Here is a 12,841-nt window from a genome sequence, read left to right on the forward strand (position 1 = left end):
AGGCAAGAAGTAGGTCTCTCCAACATCTGACCAATCTTTGTCAATAGATTGGGCAATTTTGCTGGGAGATTGAAACTGTTCCGGTGCAAGTATTGAGCGGTTGGATGGGGTTTCTGCAAGGATGGGGTTACCATAGAGGTCGGTTAGTTTTGTTAATGATATAGCGTGGTTTCGATGTTACTGTGACAAGACGGGAGCGGTTCGGGTCGGCTACGGAAAGAGACTTTTACAACTTGTTTTGGAGACATTGTGAAGAGAAGGGTGTGTCAGAGTAGGGAGCTGTGGGCGGATCACGAAAAAATCGGTCCCATTTGGCCCCTGCGCTGAAGAGTATTCAAAATTGTTGTAGAGATAGGGGTAGTCAAGGGCGGGCGCGTGACGAAGATGGAGTAGTGTTGAGGGAGGTAGTGTTATGGGGAGGTGGGCAATAGGCTGTAAGGTAGTAATAAGGGCGGATGGGGTGGTTTATGTTGGAGGTTGTGGGGGTGTAGAGGTGTTGTTGAAGTTGAGCTTGCTGGGAGAGTGGAAATGTTTTAAGGGTTGATTGTTGGCTATGCGACTAGTAGTATTGATGAGGGGTCGTTATTGCAGTGTTCGGAGCCGGGTCAAAGGAGAGCCTAGGGTCAGGGAATCGGGTGGGTTTCCATCGTTGGGGCTATTTGATAAGGGGCAAGCCTCATTGCCCCTAATAGTGGGGATAAGTTTTCATTACGGCCATGGTAAGCCTGATTATGTTGGGGATAAAAACAGTCCACCCTCAGGGTCCCCTGAGGGTTAAGGGCTAGATAACTAAATCAGGGGAATACCGTGCCCATGGCCCCTCAGGCCGTTTCAGGACTGGCACAAAGTCAGCCTTTCAGCCTTTCAGCACGGCTCTCACACCTTAGGAGGTGGGATAGCAGAAGGGTTTGTTGGTGAGGGAAAGAAACTAAAGGTGGGAAGGAGAATCAAGACATTGCAAAATTTGTGATCGAGGCTGAGTCCCAAGGTTGGGGAAGTTCCCCATCATTGGTCCCAGTCTCCGCCTCCTAAGCCCCCCCACGACAACAAGGGCAAGGATGGGGGGGGCAACAAGAAGAATAGTAGTAATAAGGTGGGGGATAGACATGAAGAGATGTGCAGTAGGATGAAGTGGATATTGGCAGAGGAAGGGGTGTATTCTGAAGGTTGAGTAGGACCTGGGTGGATGATTCAGAATGGATAGAGTTGATCACCATACAGTGAGGGGGTATTAGTGTCAGTCGGGAGCTATGGTAAAGGAGAAGTAGGGAGTCGGGACACCAGAGGAAATCAAATTTAGAATCGGCTAGTTGAGGAAGGGCAAGCCTTAATGCCAACTCTTATGGAGAAAAATCATTATTGGCCATGGTGAGCCTGAAAAATAATGGTCTAGCCCTTACCCCTCTGGGTTCCCAAGGGTAAGGCTAGGACAATTAACGAAGGGAATACCATTCCCGCAGTCTCCCGGAGCCGTCATGACTGACACAAATCAAACCTTTCATCCTTCCAGCATCGCTCTCCCACCTTAGGAAATGGACAGAAGAAGGGGATGATGAAGATGTAAAGAAAGGAAGGGGAGAGAAAAGACCATGCCAAAATCAGTGAGGCAAGGGCCGAGGTCCAAGGTAGAGGGTGATCAATACATTGGGCCTCACTCCGTCTGCTCCGTTCCCCCCACACGACAACAACGAGCAAGGAATAGGGAGTGAAAGGAAAGGAGCCCCCCACGAGAAGCTGGGGATTGCTTTTTTTCTAATATGAAATTTTGTATGTTGATCTCGGAATTAGATTGATTAATTATCGGTAACTCTTGATAAAAAATATACATAAAATAAATAAATAAAATTACCCATGCCATGTATATTTTGCTTTTTACCAAAACCATTCCGTTTTAATTTAAAATTTGGCTGGTCGATTTTCACAGGCCAAATTATTTCTTGTATAGAATAAGGACAATGACGAAAATACCACTCATTAAGTACTAAAGCTACTAATGGGTCACGTATTAATACCTGAAGCATCCAGTTACAAACTGATTTCGAATGGACAAATAGGGTTTAAATAAAAACATTTTAATATAAACATTTATTACCAAAAAGAACACTCAAGTCCTAGCTCTGAACGCTTACAGGGTATAATGTTTTCTACAAACAACTTAAGGTTGAATGTGACTAAATTATCAACAAATAAATACTGCATTCAGATAAATTCAAATTCCCATCACTATTTGAAAGTTGACACATTCTTAATACAAGTCAACCTACATGGTATTTCCCTCTCATTCTCCGAAAACAGTTGGTTAATCCATACTTAAAAAGTGCTGCTGCTATTTATCGGGGTTTGAATTTCTGCTTTCTGTCCTTCCTGCAAGCTTTAGGAATGTAGAGAGGATAGAGTCATCGAGACGTCGCTTATCAGGATCTTTGATTGCGCAATGAGAAAAAAGAAAAAAGATGTAGCAATGAAAAAGGGAAAATATTATATGTAAGAAAAGTCTGGTCTTTATTATCTTAAGATATCTGGCTTAACAACCTCACATTCCATGAGAAAATGAGAGATCTACTACAAAATGAGATTACAGAAAGAGAAAGCTATAGAAAAAAGAAAAAAGTTACCCAGAAATATGTAAACTGTAATAACATCATTCCCATAATACAATTTGCTCAAACTCCAGTGAGAAAAAGATGACTGTTCAATCCTGAGTATTAAACAAAATCAAATAAACAGCTACCAACAAGAATGGAAGAAATAAAAGATGAAACAGACCATTTTCATTTCGACTCATCCAACAAGGAAAAAATTTTCTCAATTTTGAAATGTCATGCATACATGCGTCATATTCCTATCCAATTGGTTATCTGAGCAAACACATCAGAATATACTCTTGTCTAGACTTACTAATGTTTCTTAAAAGAAACCGACGAGGCGGTGGGGAGGCATAGGGCCTAGTGTTTAGTCCTTCTTGTAGATCTTCTCCCCAAGTACATTTTGGTTGAGGAGGTGTCTGGGACGTCCCAGAGAGCAAGTCACGGAGGTATCTGGAACTCCTCTCGTATTCTTAGGTGCATGTGGTTCGCTAGGTGCTATAGGGGAGGGAAGAATAAATTGGCAAGACAAACGTGAATGGTCATAGCTCAATACGAATCTCAGTGCAATCTAAAGAAAAACTCCTTACACACACAAACACACAACAAAAAGGACGTCTAGAGTACCTTATAAGGAGCGATGGATAGGGCGATGGATTTTCTCTGACAATGAACCCTTTTTCAGGTACATGGCAATGAGGTTGTCAAGACTCTCATTAAGAACCCAATCCACTCTCTCCACAGCCTCCGAGTTTTTGCTCTGGACTCAACCTAAATAGGGTACAAACAGATAATTAATTGTAATTAATGAAGAGAAAACAAAAAAAACATATTGTTTTGTTTTTTACTGTTGTGATTATTTAAAGATCATCCGCATCACAAACCAGTCTTACACTAGCTCTATATTAATACCATAAATCATCCTAAACCACTAACAACTTGTCAGCTTTTTTTTTTTTTACTGACTTATCAGCTTCTGACAAGACCGGGCCAAAAGAGAAAAAAGGGGGAGTCTAGGGAGGAGGAGGGAAAAGAGGAAGAGTTGAGGAAGAATTGCAATTTTAAATCTGCAAAATGAGGAAAAAAAAATGTACCACTGGATAATAATCACTAACTCACCACAATATGTGTTATGTGGGTTTTCAGTAGCATTTTCAGAATGGAGAGCACACGTGTTCATCTGGTACAAGCTAAAATTCCATTTCGCCGTCTGTTATTGCGGATTCTGTACAATGGGTAAGTCAACTCGTCACTGGACCAAATCCTGACAAAGATAAAAAAAAAAAGTCTTTAACTGCAGGCAGACTTTCACTAATATCTAGAATAAAAGTGGGAATATCAGCTTCAAATTGACTTGTGACAAATTTTGACACAGAAGAAAGGACACGCCTACTCATTGAGAAAAACAGTGACTGGGATGGCCCCATGCCGTTGTTCTCTGTCTTTAATTTTTAAATTAGATAAGACAAAAAGACACGTCTTAATAATTATTAAAAAAAAGAAGAAATCAGGAGCAGTAGTGCCAAAGGAAAGAAAAAAGGATAGCACCACTGACACTCTGCTGTTGAGTCCTAAACAAAACAAGCCCTTTGTCGAAGGTTAATGGTCCAAAGACTGTACCCCAAGAAAAAAACCTGTCACAAATGGGTTAAGTTGTGACCACAATGAAGTAGGAATAAGAGAATTAGGGAGGAGACGGAGAGGGGGGAGGAGAGGGAAGAAGATGGGGCGGGGAGGAGGAGAAGAGGGGGGAGGAGGAGAAGAGGGGGGAGGGAGGGGGGGGGAAGGGGGGAAAAAACGAGGGGGGGAGGAGGAGGAGAGAGGGGGCGGAGGAGGAGGAGAAGGAGGAGGAGGAGAAGGGGAGGAGGAGAGAAGAGAGGGGGGAGAGGAGGAGAAGAGGGGAGGAGGAGAGGAGAATAGGGGGAGAGAGGGAGAGGGAGGAGGGAGGTAGAGGGACGAGGGAGAGGGAGAGTGGAGAAAAAAAGAAAAAGAAAAGAAAAAAAAAGAAAAAGTATATCAATATGTGTGGGGTGAAAGTGATATGAGGGGTCTGCACATATACAGTATTTATATAAATAGTTATTATTATATATAATTAGTCACTAACCACTCAATTCATCCCACACGGAACCTATTCCTCACCCACTAACCTTGATTATGTGGCATGTGCAAGTTGCCTGAGAAAATGAAGACAAAATCCTCTGTTCTGCATTAAAGCATGTGCACATTAGGAGGTCCAAACTCCCAAGGCTATATTTTCTTCAAATCTTGCTTGGGTAACCAGAGCTGCTGGTTCCTTGCTCCCCCGGCCAGAATCCGCAATAAAATGGTGACAAGCTTAATGACAATCGTAGTGACTTTAATAAACCAAAAAGCTCCAAGCCAGAGCAGAATAAATAATAGCTTTGTTGTTCCTTTTTCTGAATAAGTCTTTCATGTCATGCATTCCTCTCTTCTTTAGATATCTGAGCACAAAATTACAATACCTAGATTGTTTTAACAAAATCCAGGTTGATAATTACAAATCATGTGTCACACAACCTGTCACAATCGAAGCATGCTTGTGCCGGGAACTTGAAACCAATTGTAGTGGGGCCATCGTGGATCTAGATTTTCTACTGGTACCGGGCGCAATTGTTGACTAGGCTATTCCTCCCTGGAGAACACTTCCGGAAGACCCAAAAACTTCCGTTCGGACACAGAGGCTGGGATAACTCTCAGCCTGTATGGCTCTGGAGAACCAAAGCAAATTACAGGTAGAAAAGATTTTGCCAGGGGGTGGGGCTTGGGTTTTTTTTTTTGTTTGTAAGTATTCTTTTAGATATAAGTCCATATCCCAAAACTATTCAAATGACGTTTTATCATACTATATCTGTAAACTATATCTGAAGAAACTGTCACTGACTTTACCATACTATATCTAAAGGAGAGCATTCTCTCTTTTTATTTACTAAGTCAATACAGTTATGGTTGTATTTTATGAAAATATATTTCCTAGGAATGTACGCTTATGGTACGTATATACAGGAATTATGGTTTTATCAAACACTAACTGAAAAAATAAATTTTTCACTCAACAGGGATCTGGAATTATGTAGCTCCACAATGGCGATCAATAAAAATAACAAAATTGCTGGACTGAAAGAAAGAAATCAAGAGAAAAGACCATTCCTGATTATATCAATTCTAGTTTGCCTAAGAGCAGAAACAATTCTATAAATAGTATATCAACAAATCCTTTCACAATCTAATGTGAAAATTCTAGGCATTATCATGACTAAAAAGTACAAGAAGTGAATATATGAAGAAAACTAGCAAACAAACCTTTCCATAAAACTCATGTTCCGTCTTTCATGGGCTGAAGTTTCGCCGTTCTTTTTAGGCAAAATTGTCTGGCTCTGAAGTCCACCAAAGAAAAACAGAAAGCTTCAATCTGGGCATACATCCAAACTAAAATGCATAAACTAAATTTAAACCAAACACAAAGATGCCTAAAGAATCTAGAGAGTTATCATAAGTAATTACTTATTATCATCAACTATGACAATGTTATATAAAAAAGATAAAATGAACATAAAACAAAAAAAAAAAAAAAAGCCTTGCAGTAAAAATAAATCCATTAATAAAAAGAAATCATTACAATGGTATACCCCCGACCAAGGCATCCTAATGTGCTCGGCTCGAAGGTGCTAATTCGCTGCCAGGATTGGTAAGCCAAGAAGGACGTTCTGTGTCTGGTTCCTCTCAATGCCTCGCCATGAACCCAAGTTTCTCCTAGGAATGTGGAGAAAAAAACTTCATTAACAAAAATGAATATTTTAATCAAAGGGCTACTTAACTGCACAGCACACCAGTTCTAGATTTTCTATGGTATAGCGCACTTTTTGCTAGGCTGTATCCCTGGAAAATTATGGAGCTGAACGGAATGCCATGAATATTTGAAATTATGACATGCAACTAATTACTTATAATTAATCGTGACAATGCTGGACCTTATGTGAACATGCTTATAAGTTCACTATGCAATTACAGTGGCCTCCAATCCATAGGCACTCTGACTAAGGTAAAATTGTACAACATCTACCAAGCTACTCATTCATCAAAATAAGGAACTACTTTATTTCATCTGAATGATGCCTCTTGAAACGCATACGACTATTTTATGCATTAACTCACGTGTTAATCTATCACAGTTCTTGGTGTATTTTTGTTAATCTAACATGTAATTACTCTAGTACAACCATGCCCTCCTAACAATCAATATTTCACTACAGTTGGTCAAGCTGTAACTACAATGAATGGGTATCATAAGTGTCTACTGGTGCCATTACTGTGGTAAATAAACAAAGCAGAATATGGTGAAGGTCACATTAGTGTATATTGGAGTGTAGCCTCTGAGGCACAGCAGAGAAGTAGGGGGGTATGAGGGCTCCATATCAGCATCATTATAATTATAAATTAATAATAATAATACTATTACTGATAATAAATAAACAAAATGTAAATGCGGGACATGATCCAATCCCAAGAACTTCATAGAAATTCTCAAATACATTCTGCATTTTAAACTGACAAATTATATATCACTGAACTCCCATCAACATTACTAGCCAAATATAGTGGTAATAATCAGCAAAAAATTATAAACAAGTATATATAAATGGTAAAAAAAAAAAATCCCATAACTGTACAATCACTTGGGGAATTCTGTACACTACGGATACAATTGCCAAGAAACAAAATCGCTACTCTCATCAAAATATATTCAACCAATATCCCCCCCCCCCCCCCCCCCAGTTTGCTCTGAATGGTGCTACTGCCAAGGGAAGGGTTGGTGTAGTGCTCCACCTAACCCCCCCCCCTGCAAACACTGTCTTCTTTCAGTATGCATGGTAAGACAGAAACTAGTGGGAAGCTTCGTTTCAGCGAATCAGACATCCAATACTAAGATAATCCATTCAGAACTGTCTCTGGGCTCTATCTTGCAGTTAGATTTGATGGCAATTTTGTATTTCGCGCGCGCGCGCGTGCGTCTGTGTCGTAGTGTGTGGGGGTGTGCGCGCTGCGCCGGACCCCCCAAGGATACCTTAAACCCCTCCACTTACAGGGTTAGTGCTGTTGCTACGGTTCCCTAGTGCCGATCCAAAACTTGCTATAAAATACATCCAAAATGATAAATCCAATGCGTAATAAACAATGGTCTTAAAGGACACAGACCTGCTCTAGAACATTATTACTCCATGTCCGCAATCAGGGGAAAGCTAGTATCAAGTTATTGTTATCTGCAGCAACTAAAACCACTAAAAACAAAAACATTTTCCAGACTTCATTACAAATCTAATGATAACAATTTCAAAGGATTTAAGAAACAAATAACAGTTTTTTATATCATAATCCACCTTCAATGGTAGAGATTAAACAGTAATGATTTGTCAAATTTAGGCTTCTGTATTGAATATCTACCTTTTTCATCATATGCCAAAGGTCCTATTACTGCACCACACCTGGGGATTCATAAACCTCAAAATAGTAACTAAATTCTGGTAATTTGTTTTGTTCACAAGCCATCCAAATATTGCAATTATCCAATATTTCTTTAATTATCAACACTGCCAATATGAATCATTCTTGTTATTTTCCATGGCAAAGGATAAAGAGGAAAGTATCGGCAAAGTTTACAAAGTGATCTTATCCTTCTGAGTCACCTATACTCTAGCCAATCCGGGAAACAACCACCAACATTGCCGTATGAACCCTAAACCTACAAGCTGGGTTTTGCACCCAGACCCAATCCAATCACTGTATTTCATTATCAGGGAGTTTCCCTCCCCCGGACCCCCACCAAAAGCTGTGGTATTTGTCACAAACATAATTATTAAGTTCTATACATTATTCTTTGACTGTGTAGGATGATTTCAATGTAGTTTTTCCCTTGATGATGAGGGAGGTCATCCATGTTCATATAAATGCTTGCCAAAGTATTACACGTTGCACAACTTTCTTAAGCGTAGTGACTACATTACGGCAACGTAATTACAATGTTTATCGACTGGTTTACCGAAGTTCTGGCCAGCGTGCGCAGTGTAGAAGTCTATGCTCCACCCACGCCAGGGGCAGAGCGCATGAACGACAAGTTCTTTCCGCCACACTCTCTCCCGCTGTGAATACTCGGAGGATTCTTTGTTTGGTTGAGTTTTACCGGAAAATGACAACGGGGTGTTCCCTGACAACATTAAAGATTTGTTTTCGACTGGTTTGGTTGGATATTGTAAATTGAGCAGTGTTCGAAAATCGTACTGCAAATGTGCGGTGGACTCGTAGACATTGCGTTACGAAACCATTAACATGGGTACTGCCTTTCATTTATGAAGTTGCGAGGTTCCAGATGGAAAATGCATTGAGTTATGGGTCATTCCGTCCATTAAAGGCAAATTTTACATTATCGGAACAAAATATATCGCTGTGTGAAACCTGATCCCGGTATTTTTACCTGCTGTTTCCCCCTGTTTCCCTCCTGTCTGCTCGCCCCATATAAACCCACTGAGCCCGCACACCCTGCCGAGGCCACTTACCTGCTCAAAGACGCCTGGAAGTGAGCAGCCGCAGGTCTCGACGGCGCCCTTCAGCCCCTCCGCAGCCTCGCCGCCGCCTCCTTCTCGTGGTATCCTTTCAGGTAATCCCTCCACCACGTGCGTCCTGGTGCCGTACTGGGTCTAAAGGGTGCCCTGGAGCGGTGGGCCTCGTGGCGCAGAGCCTGCACGCCCAATACCCGTAGTATGTGGGCATGTTGAGCTCCCATCAACTTTCTGCGCGAAGGGTGGGTAGGCCTATGATCCTCTGGTGCCATGGCCTGGCTTTCTCCCTTTTTCGCTTCTCGGCCGCGTCGGGTATGGGGGGTACTCGGGCACGTCCGTGTACTCGTCGAGGGGCTGGCGTCTGTTGTTCCGGCGTGGCCAGTCCCGGGATAAAGCCGGAGAAATCCGCAAAAAAGTGGAGGAAGGAAGTTTGTCTCTTCCACACTACTCTGGCCGCCGCCATGACCGCGTCCGATTTTCGTGAAAGAAGAATTGTTTTAGTTTTTTTTTTTTTCTTGATTGGCATGGGTTCGTTATTTGGCGCGTGAGCATGGGTGGGAAATGTCTGCGATTTAAATGGTGGAAGTCTGGTAGTCTGGGAACTTGCGTTGCGAATTGAAGCCAGGAGTCAGCAATTCAAACCGCATTCGCTGTACGCGCTTATCAAATACATTTTAATATTTACGAATATTAGTGTGGGTATGGTCGTGCGTGGTGAGATTGAGTGAATGAGTGAATGTAGTGAGTGAAGTGTGTGTATTAGTGTGAGAGTGAGTGGGCATGAGTGTGAGAATAATTGTTTATAAGTGTGAGAGTGAGTGTGCATTGCGTTGAGTGAGTATGAGTGTGGAATGATGTGGTTATGAGTGTTGAGAGTGAGCGAATGGGAGATTGAGTGTTTATAAGTGTGAAGTGAGTGGTAAGCATGAGAGTGAGTGTGCATGAGGTGTAGGGTTTAGGAGTGACATGAGTTTGAGTGTGTATTTGAGAGTGATATTGAATGAGTGAATTTCTAAATTAGAAATGTTTGAAGATTGAACATCCCAAAAGAAAAACCGTAGAATAAACAGTATATTACTTTAGTTCATCGGAGCATATTTATAAGGTTTTAAACAAATAAATAAGCTGACATGAAGGTCATAGAACATGAGCCCAAAATTTATCCCAATTTTTTTTGGAGAATTTTTTTCTTAAATGGTTCATCCGTATTCATGCTACTATTATATCATTAAGGTAATAATTTTGGTCTCCACTATGAGAGATTTTAGAGAAGTATTTATAACTTATGCCTTAGAATAAACATTATTAAAAAGGAGACATACCATTGTTAATATTGGCTTTGGATCTATAATTATGTTGTTATGATCTAATATTTTCTGTTTGGTATGCAAATTAGAGAGCATTTTGGTTCAGTCCACCTTTTGTAAACAGTCAAATTATTAAAAACAGAGTCGATTATAAGAAATCTATCATTTTTAAAAAAATATCATCTACCTATGCTGACTAGTGGGAACTTAATGGGTTCTCACATGTTTTAAATATGTACTTTATCCTCTTCTCCAACACGCATTTAATAGATACCTTCTCTGTCAATCTTCTGAAAACTACTAGATCACTCAAAGCCACATTTCACACACTGTGTATTTTGTTATCTAACAGTAATTATCTGGTACAATCCATGCCCTCCTAACAATCATATCTTCACTACAGTTGGTCAGCTGTAACTACAATGAATGGGTATCATAAGTAGTCTACTGGTGCCATTACTGTGGTAATTAAACAAAGCAGGAATATGGTGAAGGTTCACATTAGTGTATATTGGAGTGTAGCCTCTGAGGCACAGGCAGAGAAGTGGGGGGGATGAGGGCTCCATATCAGCATCATTATAATTATAAATATAATAATAATAATTACTATTACTGATAATAAATAAACAAACATGTAAATGCGACAGATCCAATCCCAAGATACTTCATAGTAAATTCTCAAATACATTTGCATTTTGAAACCTGACAAATTATATATCAATGAACTCCCATCAACATCTACTAGCCAAATATAGTGGTAATAATCAGCAAAATTAATAAACAAGTAATATATAAATGGTAAAAAAAAAAAATCCCATAACTGTACAATCACTTGGGTAATTCTTACACTACGGATACAATTGCCAGAAACAAAATCTCTAACTCTACATCAAAATATATTCAACAATCTAAGTTGCTCTGAATGGGTGCTACTGCCCAAGGGAAGGGTTGGTGTAGGGCTCCACCCCTAACCCCCCCCCCTGGCAAACACTGTCTTCATTTCAGTATGCATGGTAAGACAGAACTAGTGAAGCCTTCGTTTCAGCCGAATCATGACATCATATACAAGATACATCATTCAGAACTGTCTGGGCTCTATCTTGCCAGTTAGATTTGATGGCAATTTTGTATTTCGCGCGCGCGCGCGTGCGTGTGTGTGTGTGGTGTGGGTGTGCGCGCGCGCGCGCCCCCCAAGGATACCTTAAAACCCTCTCCACTTACAGGGTCTAGTGCTGTTGCTACGGTTCCCTAGTGCCGATCAAAACTGCTATAAAAGTACATCCAAAATGATAAATCCAATGGTAATAAATCAATGGTCTTAAAGGACACAGACCTGCTCTAGAACATTATTTACTCCATGTCCTCCTCAGCTGGAACAGCTAGTATCAATGTTATTGTTGATCTGCAGCAACTAAAACCACTAAAAACAAACATTTCAGACTTCATTACAAATCTAATGATAACAATTTCAATGGATTTTAAGAAACAAACTAACATTTTTTTATATCTTAATCCACCTTCAATGGTAGAGATTAACAGTAATATTTGTCATTTAGGCTTCTGTATTGAATATCTAACCTTTTTCATCATATGCCAAAGTCCCTATTACTGCATCCACTCCTGGGGATTCATAAACATCACAATAGGAACTAAATTCTGGTAATTTTTTTGTTTCACACAGCCATCCAATATTGCAATTATCAATATTTCTTTAAATTATCAACACTGCAATATGCAATCATCTCTTGTTATTTTCCATGGCAAATGATACAGATGAAAGTATCGGCAAAGTTTACAAAGTGATCTTATCCTTCTGAGTCCCTATTACTCTAGCCAATCCTGGGAAAACCACGAACATTGCCGTATGAACCATAAACCTTCCTAACGCTGGGGTTTTGCCCCCAGACCCCCAATCCAATCACTGTATTTCCTTATAGGGGTTTCCCCTCCCCCCGGACCCCCACCCAAAAGCTGTGGTATTTGTCACAACCTAATTTCTTAATTTCTAACATTATTCTTTGCCTGTGTAGATTATTTCATGTAGTTTTTCCCTTTGATGATGAGGAGTGTCATTCCATTTTCCTATAAATGCTTGCCAAAGTATTACACGTTGCACAACTTTCTTATACGTAGTGACTACATTTACGGCAACGTAATACAATGTTTATCGACTGGTTTACCGAAGTTCTGGCCACGCGTGCGCAGTGTAGAAGTCTAGCTCCACCCACGCCAGGGCAGAAGCGCATGAACGACAAGTCTTTCCGACACACTCTCTCCCGCTGTGAATACTCGGAGGATTCTTTGTTTGGTTAGTTTTACCGAAAATGACAACGGGTGTTCCCTGACAACATTAAAGATTTGTTTTATTTTGGGT

At 40.5% G+C, this 12,841-nt stretch overlaps 1 pseudogene; it reads right to left on the reverse strand.

Moving 5' to 3' along the window:
* Positions 1-465: 465 nt before the first annotated feature.
* LOC119598461 lies at positions 466-9,623 on the reverse strand (annotated as a pseudogene).
* Positions 9,624-12,841: the final 3,218 nt, after the last annotated feature.

Source organism: Penaeus monodon, chromosome 41 (genome assembly GCF_015228065.2).
Source record: "Penaeus monodon isolate SGIC_2016 chromosome 41, NSTDA_Pmon_1, whole genome shotgun sequence".
Lineage (NCBI taxonomy): Eukaryota > Metazoa > Arthropoda > Malacostraca > Decapoda > Penaeidae > Penaeus > Penaeus monodon.